This window comes from Gavialis gangeticus, unplaced genomic scaffold (genome assembly GCF_001723915.1).
Source record: "Gavialis gangeticus isolate Ggan-Ray unplaced genomic scaffold, GavGan_comp1, whole genome shotgun sequence".
NCBI classification, from domain to species: Eukaryota; Metazoa; Chordata; order Crocodylia; family Gavialidae; genus Gavialis; species Gavialis gangeticus.
In genome coordinates this window covers 18,407,254-18,433,130 of record NW_017729003.1, presented here as the reverse complement: position 1 = coordinate 18,433,130, position 25,877 = coordinate 18,407,254, and the positions used below count along the sequence as shown (strand labels likewise).

The 25,877-nt window shown below is 42.2% G+C and overlaps 1 long non-coding RNA gene across 1 annotated transcript; it reads right to left on the bottom strand.

Annotated features, from left to right (window-relative positions):
* Window positions 1-5,908: 5,908 nt before the first annotated feature.
* LOC109291041 lies at window positions 5,909-25,864 on the bottom strand. Its single transcript, XR_002095742.1, has 3 exons — window positions 25,779-25,864; window positions 19,072-19,076; window positions 5,909-5,922 (listed from the first exon to the last, which is right to left on the bottom strand). It is a non-coding gene; the product is annotated as an uncharacterized LOC109291041 (long non-coding RNA).
* Between the last annotated feature and the right edge of the window lie 13 nt (window positions 25,865-25,877).

Sequence of the window (25,877 nt, the reverse complement as noted above, 5' to 3'; positions counted from 1 at the left end):
TTGCTGGGATCCTATGATCCCTGCTGACTTCCTGCTCCTAGGGCAGGGGGCTGGACTCGATCCTCCAGGGTCCCTTCCAGCCCAAATGACTTTGAAGTCTATGAACCGGTATACCAAGCAGTGCGGCAAACCAAATGGGAGTGGTTTCTGGAGTGCCAAGCTGCATTCCTAAAGCTGAAAACCAGGCTAAAGAAAGCCCCTGCTCTTAGTGCTAGAATCCACAACATAGAAGTGGAAATCTGGTGCCAAGCCACTGACTGGCACTCAACAAATGAAAATGAATGGAATTGATGTTCCCTTAGCCTTTGCTTCCCGGAGGCTTAGCCTCATGGAACAAAAGTATGGGACTTGTGAAAAGGCACTGCTAAGTATGTATTGGTCCCTACAGAAATTCAAGTATCTCATAGGGGGAGAAGCGATATGCATTTGAACACCACGTGGCCCCTGTTGACTGGTGTGCAAGAAATCATCAGAACAGTTCAATCATTAGAATGGTGGCGAAATCTCAAACAGGATGCCATTGCATGGGGTCAATGGTGTTTAAGTTGTTCCAGGCATCAACCTAATCAACTCCCGAATAAAGGCCAGCCAACGCAACAGAATTAAGTCAGGCCATGGGAAAGGATTCAAATTGCTATGTGAGACCCCTGCCCACCACTGCAAAGAAACACTGCTTTCTCCTTGTAATAGTAGATTCTTTCACAAAGTGGATGGAAGCCTTCCCTACTCATAATGAAACTGCTAAAACAGCTGAAGTTCTAGTATATCAGGTGTTCACCCACTGGAACATCCCCAAAGTCATAGACAGTGACCAGGGTCCAGTTTCACAGCCACTCTCACTAAACAAATAAGTGAAATTTTAGGCATTGAATGGAAATGGCACATTCCTTACCACCCTCAGGCTGCAGGACAAGTGGAGCGTATGAATCAAACCATTAAGCAGGAGTTGTGAAAGGGAGTGCCTATCACTGGAAAAAATTGGAATGAGATGCTTCTCTTCATCCTAATGAGGATTCAGGCATGTCCCACTGCCAGTACTAAACATTCACCTTTCAAGTTGATGACTGGCCGAGAGATGCCCCACTGGGGAAATTTACTTAGCCTTATTCCTGAAGGTGTAATTGTGTGAGAAGCCACTGACCAATGGGTAGAAATGCTTGTCAATGCTGTAAACAAAAGTCACCAAAATGCAGCACTGACACAGCAACAAGCACGGGAATACATGAAGCAATGGTATGACCCTAATCACCCTATAGATCAACAAGTTGAAGTTAGAGACCAGGTCATGTATCGAGCACCTGGGTCTCCTGCCTTTCCTAAGGCATGATGGGAAGGACTCTATACTGTTGTAGCAAAATTAGTTCCTAGCTTGGTCCAATTGGAGGGCTCACAAAAAAGGCTTTAGTGGGCACACTGGTCACAAATAAAAAAGGTTAAATCACTTATCTAATCGGTCCAAAGAAAAGGACAATTATGTTTTACAGGATCCTAAAGATCAGTTCCAGGATGCAGTACATCAAGGTGACAGTGCATCTAAATCTTCGGTGGATCATCAACTGGAGCATCCTACTTCCAGTTAAAGGGTATGTTGGCTTTGCTTATTATCCAAAACATTCCCCTGCAGCCGATAGCTCCCCTCACCCAGATCATAGTACCTCTTAGCCCAGCAGCCCAAAATCCACTGCAAGTCCCAAACTCGTGCCCTCTGCCTCACCTCCTCATTACCATGTGGAATATCCAGATGTAAACTATTAGATTATGGGTCCCCATTCAGTCCCATATATAAAGACCCAGAGGGACATTATGTAACCATTGACCAAGTTGCAAATTCGCATTGGTGGGTAAGGTAAAATATCTCTGCCAAGGAGGTGGCAAGGAGGTACCTGTAGTAGAAATGGAGGAACTGGGTGGTATTGGGGATTCATCCCCTGTGCTAGGCATGCACCCTATGGAGATGCAACAGGATCCTCTGGAGTTCTTCCTCTAGTGGCCAAGAATCCCTCTCAATCAGGTCCTAAACCAAGTGTTTCCACCAACCCCACCCCAGTAGTAGAGGAGAGCATGGAGGAAGCACTTGCAGAAAGGTCCATTGCACCTCCTCCCCAAAAGGAATTCATGGGGGAGGGAGGTGCACCACATATCTGTGCCAACAGAGAGGCACAGTGTGCTGGGAATGACAAATTACATGGAGAGCTAATATCACTGATATAACATCAGAATGGAGGCCCCCAACCCAGCACTGGAATATCAACTGGACAACAGGAGAAAAATGATTAATGGTAAGCCCAGGGTTGTGCCAGGTTGTGTCAAATAACAAGTCAGATATCAATAGCTGTCACAGTATTTGACAACGCTAACCACCGAGAAATGCAATGCGGATCTTGTTGGCTTTGTGGTAACACCATGACTTTTGCCAGCGGTATTACCTGTTCAGTACTCACCCCATTGTCTTCTATTCCCCATCCTGGTGGACATTTAAGTTGGGACCATCACTTACCCTGGTGGGAGGGTAGCAAGGAATGAGCAGTACTGCTTAATGCATCTGCAATTCATGTGCGAATCACACTCACTCCTGATGAGTGGATTTTAAAGCGTTATTTCCGCAATAGCAGCAAAGGAAGTCAGGCACAAGAATAGCTCCTCAAATGGGCTGTGCCCGACCTATTTCAAACACATCCTGTCAAAAGGAAAAGAGATGTAGCTGGTACTATCTGGGATGGGTTAAACTCTGCAATGGGAGTTTGGAACTTGTATAAGGGAGCCAACAATGCTGATTGGCTAGACCACTTAGAGCATGGCATCACATACATAGACCGGGGAAGAAGAATGGAAAGCCAAGTATTAATCCATGACATCCAATCGACCTCTCATGCAGGGGTAAGCATAACTCATATTTTGAGAGGTTTATTGCAGGTTGCATATATGGGATTCCAAGATCTAACCTGGGATGAAGCATGTAAGAGCACCCAGCAAGCACTTAGTGCCCAGCTGATTGGTGCAGTAAAAGACAGTAAGAAAGCATTCTGGCCAGACGATTTAGGCAACAGCAGCTTATCCATCACTCTAAAGTCTGTCTGGCAGTTCAGACATTATTGGACATTAAAACTGGGAAGGATGCCAAAAGGGTCTCCGCCACTTCACAGCCATTGGGCCTGGAGGTGGATTCTGGACAAAAAGAAGACTCTTGACTCCAGGAGTGGGAGGTGGTTGTCAATGGGATTGGGCTATACATAGGGAGGTATGGGATGTGGCTGCATCAGAGGGATCCAAGTTTCTTGTTCGTAATCCCCTGTATTGGATCCATGGAATAAGGACAGGTATTGGAACAGTTTGGAGGGAATGACCCAAACAACTGCCACAATTAAGTTGTGCCAAGCCATTATCCAATGGTGATGTAATTGCTATTGGAAGCAGGGTATGTTGGGATGGACTTGCACACTTCATTTGGCCCAACCACACCCTATGGGTAAACAATACAGAAGAATGTGTGTGGCCTATAGATGCAAAGGGAGCTTCTATTATAAATCAAACTTCCAAAGAGTCCATCACAATAAACTGGCTACCCACAATAAACCTTAACGTCAAGGTCAGACCAACTCCCCCTAAAAGCTGGATCACTGCCTTTTGGGCACATCAGTTTCCAGAGCGGGAACAACTAGAAAAACAATTAAAGGAGGCTGAAAAAGAGTGGAGATGAGGATCTCATCTCAGCACTGAGAATGTACAAACTTGCCATGGACATTGCAGAACCATGTGGGATGGGAAATGTAATCTGTATGACTGCAAATAGTCCACCGAGTCTGTGCTGGTGTTTGGAGAATAATCAGCATTTTTGCTTTATTAGGTTTTAGCGTTGTTAGCATTTGTGTATGTATTTGCTGTATTTGCAATAGAGGCAAATCAATTCAGCTGCATGTTCATGCCAAAGGAACAGCAGAAAACCCCCTTATGTCATCATCGTCCCAGTTCCTGGCTCAGTCCCAGGCTGGAAAGTAAGCACCCTAATTACTCTCCCACTTGTCATCACCAATAGGCAAAGGTCAGTTCTCTGTACGAGTGACGCAAAAGCACTGTCTACCTTGCCAGGCCCAAGGGGTGTATTGTGCGGCTGGAGTGATGACCTCTGGAGAATTGGCTGAGTTTCTCTTTTGCTGCCTATCCTAATTCTGTGAGGGAGTGTTCGGGTAACCATCATTCGAACTGTGGGGGAGCACTGAACCTGCAGCTGGTGTAAGGCTTTGATCTGTGTCCCAGGAAAGCTGCTGGTCACAAGGAAAAATGATGCATTAAAATAACCTTGCAGATGCTTAGGCAAGTAGTTTTAACCTTATAATAGAATTGCTATGAAATATATATACATACATACATACACACACACACACACACATTATATATAAGATTTTTCTATATTAAGTAACCACATTTGTCTATATTAAGTAACCACTTTCATTGTGGTAACCATTTTTTCTAGAAAAAGCATCAGTTAAGTCTGTATGCTGTGAACCAGCTACAGCAAGGGATGAGATAAGATAAAGGGGCCCAAAAAGGGGGATGATGGCACAACCTGGGATAAGAAAACAGGTTGGAATGTGAAAGATAACATATAGCCAAGATGAACATATGCAAAAGGGTGAATGGTGATTGGTAAGGAAACCTCCAGAGTCTGCCCATTGACTGAAAGAAGAGGGTTTATAGCCTTGGACATGCGCTCATAGCAAAAAGGCATGTAAATGAATGAAATGCATAGGCAATTCCAAACAGTAAATAGAGACGGAGCTTGAGATGGGAGGAGAAATTGGTGGGACAAAGATGGGACAAAGGTGGAGTAAATGTTAATGAGTATAAACCAAAGTGTATAAATGTAAGAAGAACCCATTGTTTGGGGCTGCTCCCTGTATTCTGTAAGTGGACTCTATTTCCCTTCCTCACAAACAGGGTCAAATCTGGTCCACCCAAAGTTTTAAAACAACTGTCTGGCTGTGGCAGCAGCATTTCTAGTCAGGTGGTGCTGAGAGAATCAATAGATTTAGTGGCTCATTATCATCTACCTGACCCCTTCTAAATTATTTATTCCACAGGTGTTAACAACATCTCTTCTTTTGAATGACTTTGGTGTTCCACCAATCAAGCTACCCTATGTTCTAAAATTCTGCTGTCCATTAATTGCTCCTGATAATGAAGATACTATTTCACAGCCCTACAGACTGTTTTAACTCATTCCAATGAGTCGTATGTGGTTTTGCTTCAATCTTAGACTGAATAACATAGCCCTAGTACCTTGCATATTACTAAAGTTTTTAGTTGATATTTAACTGGAGAAAAATGTGTTGTTTTATATGTAATGATGTACCTCATCATCTTCACCTTTCCAAAATTCTAGATCTGCCCATGCTTACTGATGTTAGGGTGTATGGAATACCTACACTGGACCTGGGGCTAGAAAAGATGTGAAATGGAGTGTGTCTATAAGCACTGAGACTCTGGCTTTTAGCACAGGTCATATCCAGTAGTAGGACTCCCAAATGAGCCTGTGATGATTCTTTGACTTACACTGGGGTCTGTTATAGTGGCTATTGTAGCTCAGAATCCAGAAATGCTTTGTCATAATCAGGATTCCAGTGCTCTTCAATACTCCCAGTGTAAAGAGTTATCCTGATCTCTAATTAACAGGATCATCGAACAGGAAGGCTTAAGAGTGACAGTAAATAGCTGGTCTTTAACTATGAGGAAACAGTCTAATACTGTAAAGAAACTGCCATATCTGGCAGTTGTGCCATTCACCTGTGTGCTGTTCAAAGCATAATAATTGTCCCTGATTTTTTTCTTTACATATTTCATATTTTCACCAATGTACAGACTAGGAAATTCACAGCAGTTGGCAACCATCTGGGCACTTGGTGACCATTTACTGGCAGGAAATGTCTGATTTGTCATTATATTACAGAGATTAATAGTCCTTCACCTTTGCTGGACTGTGCAGGGGGGTAAGGTAGGTTAATCACCTCCTGTACTCTACTGCCTGTTGTCTTATGTGTGGATGAGTAAGGGAATCTCAGACTGGGGCTCCAGCTGTGTGATTGATGATAACACTTCTGATGAGAGGACTAAAGAGCAGAAGAATAAATTATGTGAGGAAGGCCATTCCTATCCTTTTTTAAACAGGTGTTTTATAAGGGCAGCCTCTTCAATTGGGTGGGCCTCCTACCTGCTGGGCCTCAGACAGCATTGAGCCTTTTCGATTAGTCATGCACTTTTCAGATACCTAGACCCAACCTTGGATATACTGAGAGTGGATAAAGAATACATATGATCAAACATATCCTCTATTTTACTCAATGTATGTTTCTGTTACACATCACATTTTATTTTCTTTAGTAAAGTCCTGAAAGGACTTAACTATTGATTTTCCAAAAAGATGACAAGTTATTCACAGATGGCTTGTATGTCCCCATGATGGGGACATATACAAGAACTCCTGTTCAAATAAGAAATTAGGAAGGGGACTGTAGGAGCTTGTTAACATAATTTAATGTTTGTTAGTATTTTTCAGAGGCATGTCTGTTTAGGTAGCCTTTTGCCCATTATTGCTCTTAGTGTTTAGGCTCCTTGGTTCTGGGAGCTCTAAAAGGTTGTCGTCTATAAGCAGTCTCCTACAGCCCAGGTGTGATGCAGGCAGAGAACTCAAATCTGTATTTGGTGGCAGGAAGCTCAGAAATGTTTATCATCTCTTGGGCAGTATGCTAGCTGGTCTGTTTAGTAGTCAGCCCAACTCAATAAAACTGCCTAGCACAAGGTAGTAATTCTGTATGATAATTATTCTCATCCATGTCATTGCAAAGAAGCAAGTCTTGGAGCATGTCTATTTATCTCCCAAATTCACAAGTTTTAATGCTAATGCTAATCTATCCTTCTGTCAAGCACTGTATACATCCTACAGATGTTTGTGAGTATATTAAGCATTATTATATCCAAACTTGCTCACATTTGGCATTGTTTAAGGGATTTAGTCACTCCAAGGGTGGCACTGGTAAATGTCATAAAAAGACTTTACCTAGACCACCAGATCAAACACTCCAGCATATTAAGCAGGTTTTATTTTGATCTAGAACCAAATTTCAACTCCATATCAAGCAGTTGTTTTCTGATAACTTTGTTCCAATCTGGATTTGTACAACAATGCTATATTTTTCCATTACCATCCCAGCTGTTCTCTTAGATTCTTCATGGAGCTCAGAAGAAAGCTTAATTGGCTAAATTTTAAAAAATTGGGTCTGACAAAGTAGACACATTCTTCCAAGCACACGAAAAGAGAAGGTAAACATTGTCTTCTAAATAATGGGAATACTAAAGCTGCCTGAGCTAAGAGTGGTTGGCAACAAATTTGGGCTGCACCCAGTATGGATAAGTAACTGCTCAGCAAGATATAAACTGCTGTATGCATTGTTAGGTTTGGCTGTTAGAAAAATTCAATCAGCATTACTTTTTACTACAACATGTTTTGCTGGAAAATGGTGATTTTTGTGGGAATGTTTGTTTCAAGAAAATATTCTCTATGAAAGGTCTCTCTGGTCAAGAAATAAAGGCAGAAAGATCCATCCACTTAAATACTCTAAAGCAGTGGTCTCCAAACCTTTTTGATCGCGCACCCCTATAAGTAAAAAATTTTTAAGCACGCACCCCCAGTATATGTATATTTATTTATTTATAAATTATATACATGTACTACTCGCGTACTGTATGTGATACTTGACCATCTGACATATGGACCGAATGAGGGCGCCAGTGTCAATCCATTAAATATTAGTAAGCTTAATTTCTTTCTTTTTTTTTTTTTAGATAAAAAAATCAATTTAAATAGAAGTTCTAATATTTTCTTCCCACACCCCAATGGATCATCTTGCGCACCCCCTGGGGTGTGCATGCCCCACTTTGGAGATCACTGCTCTAAAGTACCTTGATGGTTAAGGGCACTCACCTTTGGAGACAGAATATATTTTGGCAGAATATGTTCACTCACCTTTGGCAGAATATGTCCCACACCCTGGGTAAGTGTTCTCTGCAGTGGGCTGTTATCTGGTGATTCTAGAGTAGATGTTCCTCCAAAAACAAAAATCAAAACATCTCAATTTTATTCCAGTGAAGACCAGTAAAACATTGAAAACTTAATTTTTTACAGGACATTGAAGGATCATCATCTCAAGAAGGAAGAAAATGCTAATAGAACAAAATACTCCACTTAAATCTATGAATGGATTTTTCTTTGCAATAATTTACAGTCCAGGTCATGGTTAAAACTTCTTAATTAAAGACCCAACTATGGAAGTTTTTTGCTTAGAACATTTTCTGAAAATGTCATTCAGGTGGGCTTACAATATCACATGCCTGCCTCTGTCTCTAAAGTTTTCTGGCTATCACAAGATAATTAAGTTTTGATTTAAAAGTCAGGAAGAAGTTTTGTAGGCAAAATAAGAAATTGTATATATACATGCAAGATGTGAGCTCTAACAAAAGAGAGTCACTTTATATCTGAGGCATGTACACTTTATGGTTCCTGCTTCGTAAACGCTGGGGGAAGGGTATATTACCAGTAGCAATTGAAGCCAAATTGCAGGAGCTAAAACTCATCTGCAAAATCTCACATAGAAGCTGAACAGGGCGATGGTCATGACAGTTCCCTTTTTGTATCTAAATGGCAGTGACCCAAAAAGCACTATAAATTGAGCTACTCAAGAGCTGTACATAACAGAACAAATGTTCTGCCAACTTCTCCAAAGGACTCAATAGGATCGTATCATTTATTACAAAAGTGGTAGAGAGCTAATTGTACATCTAACGAAGAATGAGCAGGTTGCAAGCAATCATTAGTCCCCTCTGCAATACACCTGGTAAATTATTAGTACATTTAAGCAAATCTGCCTCACTCAGTACTAAACTATAACTTACAGTCATAGTACAAACCTTTGTAGCAAATGATTGGCAGACACATGTGCCTACAATTTAAAGAGCAACAGTTTTCTCCATTAACTCAGTAAACACAGGGAAATTAAAAGCAAGACTGGGATCAGCTAGGTGAGCTGATAAAAGCCAAGTGCAAAATATTCGTAAATTGTCTTGATTGTTCTGCATGTCTATATACTGAATGCATGCAAATGACATGCTGGATAAATAAATGTCATTACATGTTCAAATCCATGAACATATTTCCCCAACCATATCAGACACATCACTGCAGTAAAAAGAATCATAAAGACCCCAATTTAAGATTGCAGATGTAACGTTAGAATTATACAATCATAGAAAATGTGTAGGCCTGTGTGAGGCAGCAGAGACCTCATCTGGCTTCTGATCCAGCTGCTTTGGATGCCACAGATCCAATCTGGAACTCTGGACTAGGTTTCTGCTTCGATCTGGCCAAAGCAGCTCCGAAACTTCGGAGCCGCCTCAGAGATCCAGCCGTAGAGTATAATGTTGAATCAATGAAATATCTATAACTTTGTTGTTTTTTGTCTGATTTGGATGGAACCTGCAGGGATACTAGCCTGTGCCAACGGCATGAAGCCTGCCAAGTCTCAAGAAGATCAGTGTAGGGGTTTGGGGGAAACTTTACCCCAAATTCTTGAAAGAAAACTCATGTCACGTCTTTGTGTTACAACACGGGGGGGGGGAGGGGGAGGTGTCAAAACTGCAGGGGTGGTGGCCCCTGGTGAAGACACAAAGCCTGCCAAGTTTCAAAGAGATTGGTGCAGAGGTTTGGGGGGAACTGAACATCAAGTTGTAGACAAGTAAAACTCATGACATGGGTGACACTGTGTGTTAAGGTTCAGGGTGAAAGCTGCAGGGATGATGGCCCCTACTGAACCCACGATGCCTCCCAGCTGTCAAGGAGATAGGTGCAGGGGTTCTGGGGCCCTGCACCTCTAGCTGCTGACAGAAAACTCGTGACATGCGTGCTTGTGCAACTGACTTGTCTATGTCTTGGGGCAGTGGATTGTCTGTATTGATTATTTCCTCTCCTTAGTGTCTGGTTTTGTAGGTGTTACTTGATGGTAAGTAACTGGCTACATTAGCTAGGTATTGTGTATTGAGCTGATTGAGTGAATCATGATTGATTGGTAACTGGTAACACAGTAGCTTAGCAGCCAGGTCTTCAGTAGCGTCTCCCATGCCCTAAGACAGACACAGTTGCACAAGCCCCCCATGTCATGAGTTTTCTCTGTCAGCAACTAGGGGTGCAGGGCCCCAGAAGCCAGAACCCCTGTACCGATCTCCTCGACAGCTGGCAGGCATCGTGGCCTCAGCAGGAGCCACCACCCCTGCAGCTTTCACCCTGTTGTGCATTAACACACACAGTGTCACCCATGTCACAAGTTTTGCCCCAGAACCTAAGCTCTGCCCAAAGCTTCGCACAGCCCTAAAAATTAGGGTTAGAAGGAACCCCAGGAGGTCACGTAGTCCAATCCCCTGATCAAAGCAGAACCATCCCAAACTAGACCATCCCAACCAAGGCTCTAGCTGGGTCTTAAACACCTCCATGGATTGAGATTCCACAACCACTCTAGGTAACCCGCTCCATTGTTTTACTACCCTCCTAGTAAGAAAGGTCTTTCTAATATTTAACTTAAATTTTCCTTGCTTCAACTTGAGACCATTGCTCCTTGTTCCGTCATCAGCCACCACTGAGAAGAGTGTAGCTCCATCCTCTTTCAACCCCTGCTTCAGCTAGTTGAAGACTGCTATTAAATCACTTCTCAGTCTTCTCTTCTCTAAACTAAATAAGCCCAGTTCCCTCAGCTTCTCCTCATAAGTCATGTTCCCCAGCCTTATCAGCATTTTCATTAACCTCTGCTAGACTCTTCAATTTGTCCACATCCTTTCTGTAGTGAGGGGCCCAAAACTGAACACAATTCTCTATGTGTGGCCTCACCAGTGCTGAATAGAGGGGAATAATCACTTTCTTTGACCTGCTAACAACACTCCTACTAAAGCATCCCATTAGCCTTCTTGGCAACAAGGGCATTGTTGGCTCATATTCAGCTTATTGTCCACTGTAACCTCTAGGTTGTTTTTGGCAGAGTTGCTGTCAAGCCAGTCAGCCTCCAGCATGGGGTTGTTCCATCCTAAGTGCAGGACTTTGCACTTGCCTTTGTACTTTGAACTTGCACTGAAGCTCATGAGAATTCTATGGGCCCAATCCTCCAATTTGTCTAGGTCACTTTGAATCCTAGCCCTACCCTCCAGCATATCTACTACTCCCCCCATCTTGGTGTCATCTTCAAACTTGATGGGGGTCACTGATGGACATATTGAACAAAATTGACACCAGGACTGACCCCTGGGGCATGCCACTTGATACCAGATGCCAACTAGACATTGAACCATTGATTACCACCCTGTGACCCCAATGCTTCAGTTTTCTACCACCGTAGAGTCCATTCATCCAGCATGTACTTCCTTAGGTTGCCTGAGAGAATTCTGTGGGAGACAATATCAAAAGCCTTGCAAATATCAAGGTATACCATGTCCACTGGTTTTCATGCATTCACAGAGCCACTCATTTTATCATAGAAGACAAGCAGGTTGGTCAGGAATGATTTGCCCTTCGTGAATCCATGCCGACTGTTCCTAATAACCTTCTTCTTCTCCAAGTGCTTAGAAATGGATTCCTTCAGGATCTACTTCATGATTTTTCCAGGGACTGAAATTAGGTTGACCAGTCTGTAGTTCCTTGGATCCTTCTTTTTTTCCTTTGTTAAATATGGGCTCTATGTGTGCCCTTTCCTAATCATTCAGGATTTCTCCCTATCATCATGCATTTTCAAAGATGATGTCCAGAAGCTCTGCAATCACATCAGTCAGCTCCCTCAGCACCCTCGGGTGCATCCCATCCAGTCCCATGGACTTTTATATGTCCAGCTTTTCTAAAGAGTCCCTAACCTGTTCTCTCACCCATGATCTCCTCGCCTCCACTCCAAACTGTGGTGCCAGGTAAAGTATTCTGAAAGCTGACCTTGCCTGTGAAGACTGAGGTGAAAAAGGCACTGAGTACTTCATGATTTTCTGCATCCTCTCACTAGGTTGCTTCCCTCTTTCACTAAGGGACCTACACTTCCCCTGATCTTCCTCTTGTTGCTGACATACTTGTACAAACCCTTCTTGTTCCTCTTCACATCCCTTACTAGCTGCACCTCCACTTGCACTTTGGCGTTCCTGACTTTATCCCTGCATGCCTGAGCAATACTCTTATATTTCTCTGCAGTTATTTGTTCAAGCTTCAACTTCTTATAAGCTTTCTTTTTGTGATTTAGTTTACTGAAGAGTTCCCTGCTAAGCCAAGCTGATCTTCTGCCATACTTGCCAGTGTTCCTGCACTCTCAGTAAGGCTTCTTTAAAATACAGCCAGCTCTCCTAGATTCCTTCCCTCCTTAGACTGGCTTCTCTGGAGACCCTGCCCATGAGTTCTCTAAGCAAGACAAAATCTGTTTTTTCTGCAGTCCAGGGTCTTTACTCTGCTGATCTTTATGCTTCCTTTCCTCAGGATCCTGAACTAAATCATCTTGTGGTTGCTGCTGCCCAGATTGCCATCTCCTAGTACATTCCCCACCAATTCTACCCTGTTTGTGAGCAGCAGATGAAGAAAAGGCACAGCTCCTATTTGGCTGCTCCAGCACTTGCATCAGGAAGTTGTCCCCAGCTGTCTCCAAAAACTTCCTGGATTGCCTACACACTGCTGTATTGCCCTCCCAGCAGATGTCAGGATGATTGAAGTCCCCCATGAGAACTAGGGCCCTTTTGCCAGCTATTTGAAGAAAGCTTCATCCACCATTTTCTCCTGGTCTGGTGGTGTATAGCAGACCCTGTGGCAGGCCAGTAGGGGGCACTCCTGCATTAAGCCACCTACCTCACTGCGCCCGACCACCTTCCAGGTTCCAAGTGCCTCCCTGGGGGTGCCTCATGTCTGGCCGACCCCCTTCCTGGAGCACACCCACTAGCCTGGCAGTTCCACTGCCACCACCCAGGGCTGGGCTTGATTCTGGCTCTGTGCACCCTGGGAAACACAGGCCTAGTAGCCCTCAAGGGTACTTGATTCACTTCAAGTGATTCAATTCAAGAACTTAGGATGCTTCCCTCAGTCAGAAGCACAAGTAGTGGTTGTCTCCCTTAGTCAGCCAAACCAAGGGGACCCCAAGGTATAATCTAGACCCACTCCCAATAAGTCTCCCACACTAGGTACAAAGGAGAAATATGTTGGTTACAAGGGGTAGGGTTGGAATAGAGTACCAGGTAGAGCAATATCAGAGAAATCCCATAGAGCAAACTCCCATGGCTGGGTAGCCTTTGATCACGCATCTGATCTAGTTATATATCTAGTTAGATCTCAGATAGATTACTCACAAGTATCATCTAGAGGCAGGCAGTTCCTTGATCATGAGTTTTGAGAGGAAGAGCAAGTTTCAGATGGTTCAGCTCTCCTCTCTCTCTGAGTCTCCCTCATGGCTGCTGCCCCCTCTTCCTGGGCAGTCCTTGACTTATATAGCCCTTGTGACCTCATGTACCTGGTCCAATGGAGGCCAGCACCTGTTGGCTGTCAGCCAAACAATTTGAAATGCATCACTAGTTGCTGTGCAGACTGGAAGTTCCTAGCTCCCCAGGGAGCAAGCCCCTCACCCAGGTATGTGATAAAAGTCATGTAGGCAAAGACAGCAGGTTTCCCTCCTCCCTCAGGAATGTATCCAGCTCAGGTTACCTAAAGAGTTAGGGTAAGGTGTGTACTCTCTGGTGGGCCCATCCTAACCAAATTGTCAGAGAGCAGAGTTTCTGGGGAGAAACAGAAGTGGCCTTTTGCCACAGACCCCCATCACAACATTACCTTTGTTGCATTCTCCTCTGACCCGAACCCAGAGATTTTCAACAGGCCTATCTCAAGTTTCATACTGGAGCTCTGCACAAGCATATAGGTCTTTTACATGAAGTGCACTTCCTCCTCTTCCCCCTGCCTGTCTTTCCTGAACAGTGTATACCCATCCATGACAGTGTTCCAGTCATGCAAGCTATCCCACCAATTCTCTGTTATTCTAATCATGTCATAGTTCTGTGACAGTGCCAAGGACTTACAATTCTTCCTGCTTGTTTCCCAGCCTCTGTGCATTTATGAACAGGCACCTAAGGTAACTAGTTGATTGCCCTGATTTCTCATGAAGAATGACATCTACTTTCCTGTTGCCCCTTCCTGCTTATTCTTCCTCCAGGTCACATACTTCACCAATTATCTCAGGGCTTTTGTATCCATTCCCTGGTGAACCTAATTTAAGGCACTTCTCAGTAGGGGCATGTATAGACAAAAGAGAGGCCCCAAATTGAAGTGGTGGGTTTTAAAAAACACCACTTCAATTTACAGCTTATTAAACCCCCCGTGTCATGCACAAACCCTGCTGACTTACCTTCCTCTCCAGTGGGGAGGGGAGGGTGAGCTGCCGGAGGGTGGAGCAGTCCCTGGCCTGCTGACAGGGGGTGGCTGGTGCTTCCCTCTGCGGCAGCTGTGCCTCCCCCTCCCCCCCCCCCAGATGGCACCCTCCTGCAGGCACCCAGTTTGGGCAGTCCTGGGGGGCACCACAACCACAGAGGGAAGCACTGGGCCCCCGCACAGCTCAGGCAGGCAGGCAAGCTTCAGGGGTGTTTGTGTGTGTGGGGGAGGGAAGATCAGGCTCCCTGCTTTTCTTGGACAGAGATGCTTTTCTGAGCTGCTGTCAGGCTGCTTTCAGGCCTTCCTTCAGAGTGGTGGAGCTGCACAGAGCCTGGTGCTTCACTCTGTGGCTGTAGGGGCAGCAAACTAGAACTCCTCAAAGGAATTTTAGTTTGCTGTGCCCTAAGTCATTTAAGGCACATTATGCTGCTGAATTTCCTGCAGTGGCTGGAATTAATGCACAATATACTGCAAAGGCATGCAAACACCAAAACCATTATGGTGGTGCAAAAGCATATAGCCTGCTTTAAAGCATCGTGTGCACACACCTGTTGTTTCATCTACACACAGCCTAGGTTAGTGGGCCTGTCTGTGAAGATGTTTTTCCCTCTCTTCATCAGGTGGATTCCATCCCTTCCTAGCAATCCTTCTTCTTGGAACATCATCCTGTGGTCAAGGAAGCCAAAGCCCTGCTGGCAACACCATCACCATTACTGCCATTCTTTTGCTTATGTACAGTAGTGTGTTACCCTGCATGTATTTTCATTGAAATTTTAAATGCTGGTGACCTGGGGATGAGCAAGTAATTTCCTCAGGCTTCTAGAAGTGCAGTATGCCTTCCATATATACCAAGAGGGGATTTGATAGCATTCTGCACTCTTCCAGGGGAGCCCCAAATTAATGGCATTGCATAAATGCCTGGGTGCATATTTAATTGCTCACTTTATCCAAAAATATATGTATTCTATACATGCAAATGTTAATAATCATGTTCCTTCTAGGAGCAACCATACTACTATCTGTTGACCAGACAGTTTTATTTTTAATGCAGTATTTGTTAGGACAAAAGTATTTAGAAGAAAATAGATTTAAAATAATAAAGAGAATTATATGTATTTAACTTACCAATTATGTAATTATCTTCTACATGGAGACCTTCTATAACATCTTCTGCAGAGCCTCCCTCTGTACCAGTTGGTTCATGTCATAACTTACTCATGACTTTGGGGAGCCACTAATAACTGAAAGCTCTGCTCTAGGATCAAGTCTCTTTTTAACAGTTTATAGTTGTTTGATCATGAAATAATTTTAAAAAAATTGTTAAGTACAGCTTTGTGGAAGTACTCAGGCAAGGCAAGACAGTTGAGGGATTTAATTCTTCTGATACCAGTTTGCATTTTGTCACCTACAAAATTAAATGTTTTGGGGAGAGAAATATGACATTGATTGCAGTGCTGTTTTGAATGCTAAGTGGAGGGCCTGAGTTACACAAATGGTGATGCTTTAGGGTGCAAAACAATGTGGATTGTACCTGGTGTAGATCTAGGCAGCTTAATTTAAGCTGTCTAAGTCTAGGCCAGGAGCAGCACATATAGGAATTCACTATTCCTGGGAACAGTATGGAAAGCCTGATGTAAATAACTTGGAGGGGCTGGCAGGTCTGTGGAGGGTGGGGATTGGTGGGTCCATGTTAGGGAAGGGAGTAGGGAGCTAAAATAAACCAGTCAGGGTTGTGTGGGGTGGAAATGGCATAGCCCCAAGGATGGGGTGAGTAGCTATGGTTTCTCAGCCCAAGAGCTGTGCTGTGAATGTGTAAAGGTGTTTGGGAGATCAGGCTAATCCTTTCTCTGTCTAAGCTAGTGCAATTCTTGAGGTGTGCTAACTTACATCAGGAATGCTGGTGCCAATATGCCATCATGTTGTTGTTGCCTTCAGCTGAAGGACTACAAATCAGGTTGTAATCTGGCAAACTTCCATGCCTGTTGCATACATTTGAGTGAATACTCAAATGACAAATTAGAAAATGAAACTATTGGATTATTTTATTTTATTGCTTTATTGGCCCATGCTGGATTTTCCCGTTTTATATATCTACTGCTTTTCACCACCCAAATTTTAAATATCTCCAGAGGTGAGATTTTTCATCCTCCCACTTTTTTTTTCAGGGCCAGGAAGCTGTGTGTCTGTGTTTATGTATATATGTTTAAAGTGAACAAGTGTCATTTCAGAATAGCTATGGCTATGGTACTGTGATAATTTTTTTCTTCTCCAAAGAATTAAAGAGGGAAAAGTTCTAAAGTTTGTAAATTTATCTCACAGGATAGAGTTAATAATAAAGAAATATTTGATATAAATTCAGATATTTAAAGCCATCTCATCAAAACTGTCACCTATTATCATTAAATTATAACTCCCAGGAGAATATGTCACTATTTCTCTTACAGCCTTTCTTCTTTCCAAAACTTAAACTTTTATTTCACTGTAGATAGCTCCCAAGTGATTTATTCAGCTGCAGAAATATTTCTTTGTAAACTCAACTAGCATTGAATAGTGTTGAATAGTTGTATGAATCAAGCTCCACCAAAACCAGTTGTTAGGCAGAATCTTCACATAACTTTCAAGAGTACAAAACACTTCCAACCCAGGCTTATTTACATTTCTCAAATCATATTTTATAGTAACTGACTTGAAAGACAACATACTTAGTATTGTGGAAGGAATAGTTTGGACATATCACATCAAATTACAAAATAGAAAAAAGGAATATTCTTTCCCAAAGCCTTTTTGTAAATAATGGATGCCCTGGCTATAAATTCTAATTCTGAGCAAAGGTTTCACATCAAATTGTTTAAACCATAACATTGGCTTAGGGGTATAATTTGAGTCTAACTGAATGATCAATTAATTATAATTACCATCCGACTGAAGTTCCATAGTAAAGAATTTATAGTCCAATGGGACCATACAGCTGACTTGTTCAGGCATTCAAGAGACCAGATTTCCTTGATTGGGTTAGCCCTTTCTCAATCTAAGTGCCCCCCTTTAGGTGCACTAATTAGATTGGGTGCTCCACTTTTGAGCTAAATTAACCCTTCTCATTGCCTGCACAATTGGACATTGAGATTGACCTAACTCTGGTTGGTCTAACTAAATAAAATTTGAAATAAGTAAACATCCAAAAAGAAAGAGGGTGTTCATATCGATAGAACAGTGATAGGTTTGATGGTACACCTAAACAAACAAAATAAAACTATTCCTGATGGTGGCTTATAAAGAGGTTGGCTTATGGGGCAGGGGGTGTCATCTTTTTGTCCATGGCTGTCCTCATGGTTTGGAGGAAGTATTGGTTGTTGTGGACAAGGATGAAATGCATAACCTATGCAATGCATCAGATTTAGAAATCCTGATGATGTAGTTTTTTAGGCAGTCTGTGATACCTTCAAAGTATGGAATGCTAGTATATAGTTAGTGATAGTGAAGACAAGCACAGTTGAAAGTATGCAGTTCCAGAGATATAACTAGCAGGTTATATCTAGGAAAAACCTGCCAAAAAATCTGGGTGTGGGGAAAAATGCAAGAGTACCAGTGAACACTGGAGAAGAAGGGGTGCCAAGCAGCAAAGAGGTGAGGGATAGAAATATTACCATACAAAAATTCCCTGGACACTGCTGCTGTGTCTTGGATGTTGTGTTCATGCAACTGGGTGCTGCTTCTGTTGCCATGGCACAGACTTCCTTGGGAACCACCATTCTGGTGTCCAAGTTAAGTTGGAGCTGTGGGCTAGTGCCCCATCTGACCACCCCAAGTTATACTACTGTGGCCTTTTCAAGGAGGTTGAATAGCTAGTGAATTTTGTTGAGGAAGTTAGCTGCTGCTTGTAGAAAACTTGCTCTGAGTGAATAATAGTTCATAAAATCATTGCAGAGTCAGGCTGGAAGGGAACTCATGAGGTCATCTAGTCCAGCACCCTGCTCAAGACAGGATCATCCATGACTAAACATGTCCTCTAACCTTCTCTTGAAAATTTCCAGGGATAGAATTGTTTCTAGGTTGCCTGTCTCAAAGCCTATCTTCGTAGTCAGAATATTCCTCCTAATCTCCAACCTAAATTTCCTCTCCTGTAGGGTGAGGCAGTTTCTTTTAGTCCTGTTTCCTACAGCCACAGAGGAAAAGTTCCATCCTCTCTATAATCATCCTTCAAGTATTTGAAGACTGTTGTCAAATCTCCTCTCTCTTTTCTTCACCAAAATAAATAATAATCTTTCAAGCTTTCCTCATACGTAAGTCATACTTCCCAGCTTTCTAATCATTTTTGTTGCTCCTCCCTGGACTCTTTCCAATCTATCCACATCTTTTTTTAAGTGTGGGGACCAAAACAAGCTACACTACTCCAAGTGAGACATCACTAGTGCCAAAGAATGGAAGAATTGCTTCCCTTGGTATGCAAAAGACACCGTCACAGAGTACCCTCCAGGGGGATGCTTGTTTAGGACTCCTGTAGCCTTTTTTTGCTCTCTGAGAGTATTCTGCAAAGCCAGCCCAGATGCTGGCACTTAACACTTCATTCATAGGCTAATCAGCTAAACTGAGTAACTATGTTATAACTTGACCAAGACTGACACAGAAATATACAATAAAATCTGTAGCTTGTCACAGTTACCCAATATGATGTTGGTTCTTTTTGAAACATGCTATAGCTTGTATTCAGTTTATGGGTTAATGTAACCCCCAGGTTCTTCCCTGTGATACTGCAGCCTAGCCAATCATTCCCCAATCTGTATTTGTGCATGCAATTATTCTGTCTCAAGTACAGGACTTCTCAGTTATCCTTGTTGAATCTCATCTGGTTGATAGCAGACCATTTCTCCAGGTCCAGGTCACTCTGATTCCTGATACTACCCTCCCAAGTGTGTGCAACCTCACTCAAGTTGGAATTATCTGCAAATTAGCTTAGTATGTACTCAGTAGCATTGCAAAATAATAAATTAAGAGGTTAAATATACCAGAACCAGGACAGACCCCTGGGGAACTCTATTTTATGCATCCTTCCAACTAGATATTGAGCCATTGGTTACTCATAGGGCACAGTTTTGCATCCCGTTTACCATACTTGAGTCTGTATTTCCTTAGCTTGTTAATGAAACAAGTGTCAAATAACTTGCTAAAGTCAATGTATCTCACATCTGCTGCTCATTTTTATAGCCAATACATTTCTTCATTGCTTCAATTTAAAACTATTACCCCCTATCCTGTCTCCTGTGGCCACCATCCTCTTTCTTTGGTACCCTTCAGGTATTTGAAGAATATTATCAAATTCCACCTCAAATGTATCTTCTCCAAATTGAATAATCTGTTGTTTCTGCCTTTTCTTATGACTCTCATTCTTAGAACTGCAAGCATTTTTGTCACTCTTCACTTGACACTTTCTAATTTACACAGTCCTTTCTTGAAGTATGAGGTCCACACCTGGACAAAGCACAGTTAAGGGCAGTAGTCCCCCCCCCCCAGCTCCCATATGCCCCAAGACAGACACAGTTGCACAAGCACCCATGACACAAGTTTTGCCTCTCAGCAGCCAGAGGTGCAGGGCCCCAGAAACCAGAAGCCCCTGCACGTATCTCCTTGATAGCTGTACGGCTTTGTGGCCTCAGTAGGGACTAGCAGGCCTGCAGCTTTCACCCTGCTGAACCTTAACACACACGGTGTCACCCATGACATGAGTTTTGTTTGTCTGCACCTTGAGGTGAAGTTTCCCCCAAACCTCTGTAGATATGTCCTAGAAACTTGGCAGGCTTTGTGGTCCCCATTGGAACTATCAGCCCTGCAGTTTTGACCCCACTGTGGCTTAACATATACATGTGATATGAGGTTTGCTTTCAAGAATTTGGGGTGCAGTTTCTCCAAAACCCCTGTACCTATCTCCTTGAAGCTTGGCAAGCTTTGTGGCCTCAGCAGGGGCTACCATCCTTGCAGTTTTCACCCCTCTGTGCCTTAACACACACAGTGTCACCTATGTCATGGGCTTTACTTGTCAGCAGTTTGAAGTGCAGTTTCCCCCAACCTCCTGAACCGATCTCCATGAAACTTGGTATTTTTTGTGGCCTTAGTGAGAGATACCACCCCTACAGTTTTCACCCCACTGTGGCTTAACACACACACGTTACATGAATTTTGCTTTCAGAATTTGAGGTGCAGTTTGTCAGAAAACCCTGCACCTATCACCTTGAAACTTGGCATACGTAATGCTTTCAGGAGGGGCTGCTATTTCTGCAATTTTCCTATGAATCAGCCAAAAGACATCAAAGTTATAGATATTTAATTGATTCCCCATTATACTCTATGACTGAATCTCTGAATTGCTGAATCTTTTCCAAATTGATTCAGAAGCTCTGACTCAATTCAGAAAGCCTAAGGATTCCAGAGATTCGATTTGGATTAATAGATTTGGCCTCTATCATCTCCAAATCTGAATCGTGATCTGAAGATTTGCACAGCCCTAGTAATAATCAAATGGCTTAAGGACTAGTTGGCATCAAGTGGAGTGCTCCAGGGGTCATTTCTGAGGTCATTTTTTTTCAATATCTTTATCAACAATGTGGAAAGTGGCATGAAATGCATACTCAGCATATTTCCAGATGACACCAAGCTAAGGGGAGTAATAGATATACAGGAGAGTAGAATTTCAACAAATTGGAGGATTGGGTTAAAATAAATTTCCGGAAGTTCAGTAAGGACCAGTACAAAGTCCTGTACTTAGGATGGAACAATACTATGCACTGGTACAAGCTGTGGACCAGCTCGCTAAGTAGCAGCTCCGCAGAAAAAGACCTGGGGGTTACCATGGACAATAAGCTCAATATGAGCCACCAGTGTGCAGTTGTTGTGAAGGAAGCTAAAAACAGAGTGTGCTACATTAGTAGAAGCATTGCCATCAGATAAAGGGAAGGGCTTATTCCCTTCTATTGAGCACTGGGTAGGCCATATCTGGAGTACTGGGCCACATCTGGACTTTTGAGCCACCCACTACAGAAAGAATGTAGACAAATTGGAGAGCATCCAGTGGAGAACAATGAAAATGGCAAGGGGGTGGAGGCACATGACTTCTGAGTAGAGTCTGGGGTGATTTAGTATGCAGGAGACAAGAGTGAGGCGGGATTGAATAGCACCCTCAACTACCTGAAGGGTGGTTCTAAAGAGGATGAAACTAGACTTTTCTCAGTGGTGGCAGATGATAGAACAAGGAACAACAGTCTCAAGTTGCAGCAAGGGAAGTTTATGTCAGATATTAGGGAAAACTGCCTCACGTGGAGGTTAGTAAAGCACGGGAGCAGATTACCCAGAGAGACTGTGGAATCTGTGTCTTTGGAGGTTTTTAAGACCTAGGTTTAGACAAAGCTGGGTTGATCTAATTGGGGATGGTCCAGCTTTGAGCAGGGTGGGGGGTGGGGTCACTAGATAACCTTTTAGGGTTCCTTGCAACATTCATTTTATATGGGTTGGAATAATTCAATACTATCTGTTCCCCTACTGCTGCTTGCTTTGGTGCAGGAGTGGGAGAAACATTTAAAATGATCCTCCAATAATGATATTTTATACTTTAGAAATTACATATAGACAGGTACCAAAGTGCTACTGAAAATGCATTTGTGGAGTCCCTGTGCTAGAACATACAGCAGTTGCAAAAAAAAGTAACATGCCTCAATTCTGCATAAGCTGCATGCAAATTGCTACAGCCATGTTTAATTTCAAAGGTAATATTTTCAGATTTTCTCCTCACTTCCATGTACTGAGAGAAAGCAGGATATAACAAGGAGAGGGGGAAGGAACTGCCAGCGAAAAAGTTGGTGGGAAGCAGAGACAAAGAGGGCTATCTAACCCCCAGATTTATTTTCCCTGCTGTAGCAGTGGGAGGGAGACAAATGAAGGAAAACGTCCAATTATTTCTGGAAAGTTATAACAAATTTATAAATTTTCCATATATAGAATATGATTGCGGGGGGTGGGGAAGTCATTTTATAATGAGGGTCATCTTTTATTTGAGTGAATATAGTAAAGAATCCATAGAATTAAGAAAAAGCAGGTCCTATTAGGTCAGCTAGTTAGTCTTCTTATCAGTGTAACCTTGTTAAATGTTTTGTTCACACTATTCTTAGATAAGTAACCAGATGGGGGTTCTGTTCTCCTGTTCTGTTGTGTTTTCTTCTGTTTCTCTTAAGCCAACTACTTCTCTCACTGGTTCAATCTTTTCTCAGACATTGAAAGTAGATTCTAATACTGGTACTGCATGTGTTTGGAATTGGATAAAAGAGACAAGCCTATTTGCCAATGTCACAGAGTCATTTCCAATACTTTTTGTTAGACCCCAATTCTATGTGGTGACCAACGACTAGGGAGATGATGATCCAATTGCTCATGGATCCTGTTACTCATTAGCCAGAGAAAGCAGGGAGCAAACACCAGCACACATTGCTTGCAACAGCTTTATTCAAAATGGAGACAGCTTTGGGTGAGCTCCTTCATAGACATCCAGCCTGTGAACATGGTGAGTGACAACGAACAATAGTTCTTTCCACTTCTATACACTTTGGCTCATGATTATTAACATTATTCCACCTCTGTTTCTCCTTCTGTTCCACCCATTTCTCCTCCCATCTCAAGCTCCGCATCTGCTTACTGTTTACTTTATTAGCACAGAATTGCCTGTTCATTTCATTCATGCCTCTTTGTTAAGTGCACATGTCTAAGACCTTCACCCCACTTCTTCAGTCAATGGGTGGACTTTGACTAAAACCTGGAAGCTTCTGGAGGCTTCCTCACTAATCGCCATTCACCTTTTTGCATATGTTCATCTCAGATTCTGTTACGAGTTACGTGTTGTTTTTCACATTCCAGTCTGTTTTTCAGTCCCAGTTGTAGCATCTTCTACATTCCTAAAGCTTCACCTCATTCACAGCATGCAGACTTACACAGACTCATTTGCTACTTTTTCAGAAAATGGTTGGCACAATTAAGATGGTTAGTTAGCATAAGTGAATGGCTGGCTTAGCTATCATTCTGCCTTGTGGTTAGCAGCTTTTGCTAGGCTGCAGGTTAAAGCCTTGTTTCAGCTGCAAATCCAATGCTCCCCAAGGTCCAAATATTGTCACCCTTACAGTTTTGAATTTTACTACTGCTACTACTACTTTTGAATTGTACTACTACTGAATTCTAACCCACTATAATTATAAATATTTCCAAAACAACTTATCCCTTTCATTTTTGCTTTCAAATCTCTTGTGGAGTGGGTCAACATTAATGATCCCTCTTTTTCTGGCAGGTATATTCAGTGGTATTCCCAAGCTACCGTGACCTCAGCCTTTGCTTAAAAGAAGAACAAATTTTGACTTTCAATGTTGTTGTTTTTTCTACATAAGTTATGTGCATGTGTATTTATTTCTGCTAGGCAAAATCTTTCCTTTGGGGTTTTCTAACACTTCTGCATGATCCCTTTAGCACTAATTAAAGTTTGTGACCTTATAATTTGGGAAATGTTGAATTTAAATGACTTTTTGTATGTCTGCTATATTTTTGCTAGTCATAGTAATGGCTGATATTTAAATTGTGGCTTTAAAAAAAATGAGGAAAATATAGAGTTAAAACTTGAAACATTCACTTTTTGTCTAACCAGCTCTTTAGGTCTTTGATATACACATTATTCCCCACCTGACCCCCAAAATTTTTAGTGTAATTTTTTTTTTTCAGAAATAAATTTCCCCCCCCCCATATATAGGGATAATGTGATGTTCAAATGATATTTACATGGCAATACTTAAACACATCATGTTGGAGTTTTACATCATTCACTTTCTAAAATTATTTTTCATATGCCTTCTTTATTAATAACAGGCTTCGCAGTATTTTATGTAAACATTTTCTTAACTGCTGCCAAATTCGATTAATATGTACCTTAATTTTGCTGTAGAAAAATAATATGGCACAGAAGAACAGTAAGCAGGAGCAGAAATTTCTGTTCTCTGCTTGGCTTGTGAATCTACTACATATGACATTCCAACATGAGAAACATATATTCTTAATTAGAGCTGGTTGAATTGCTCACTGTAAATAAATGTAGTTATTATTTTTAATCCTTCTTTTCTGGTTAGTGAAGTAATCTTGCATTAAACTAATCCAGAAATTCCATATCTCCATTTTTGAAATTCCAAAATAATTTTAGATGAATAAAGAAATGTTTTGTATTAGTTAGAATTGTTTGAAGAGCCTCCCCAAGGCATGTAACTTGATTTGTTATTCACAAGGACTTGCTGGATAGTTTTGGCAAAACAAACATTGGTTCTTGATTTATGGTTGTTCATAGAATCATCAATTAATCAAGTCTGCTCTGGCACATGTTAATTAGCATATGTCAGAGCAGAGGTCCGTCATGTGTATAGATGTCCTTAATTTACACAAGTGGAAGGGTGACATTTTTTAAAACAGGAAGCACATAATGGGTGTGTCTACATGAGATGCCCAACAAAACTGCACAGTAATGTGCCAGGCAAAACCAATGCTAATATGCTACGGTGCAGTAGCATTAGGCTAGTGAACAGTTAGCATCACTTAAAAGCCATGTGCTGGCACTACTGTGCAGTAGCACCAGTTACCAAGCACTGATTTAGTACTTGGTTATGCAAGTACTAAATTTAAAGCACAGTAACTATGGTGCATTAATGAATGTATAGATGCACCTAGTGAACAGGAAATAATGACTAACACACATCTATTTAATCTTTCCAGAAAAATATTTTTTTCTATTACAAATTTGTGAAATTTTTAGGATCACTGGACACTTCCAAAAAGAGTGACAAATATCTAAATACTTGGGAATTATCCTTCAAATAACACTGCAGAGAATATATTTTGCTTAATAATATTTACGTGATGCTGTGGCTAGCAAAGCAAGCAAAGCTAGCAAGCAAAACACTGGCTTGCATCCACAGATGCTTCTCAAGCAAATCCCAGGACATCATTCTCCCATTGTACTTGGCCTTGGTGAGGCCACAGCTGGAATACTGCGTCCAATTTTGGACTCCATAATTCAAAAAGGACGTGGAGAAACTTGAGAAACTGCAGAGAAGAGCCACGTGCATGATCAGAGGTCAGGAAAAAAAGACCTTATGAGGAGAGGCTTAGAGCCATGGGACTCTACAGCCTGGAAAAGCGCAGGCTCAGGGGTGATCTGGTGGCTACCTATAAGATCATCAGGGGTGTTCACCAGGATCTGGGGGAACATTTGTTCATCAGAGCGCCGCGAGGGATGACAAGGTCAAACGGTCACAAATGTTATCTGTCAGCTCTGTCTTGCTGAGGGAGGCCTGGCACCCAGCTTGCTGGACTTAGAATGGACTTTTTCTATTTCTCTCCCCGCCCCCCCCTC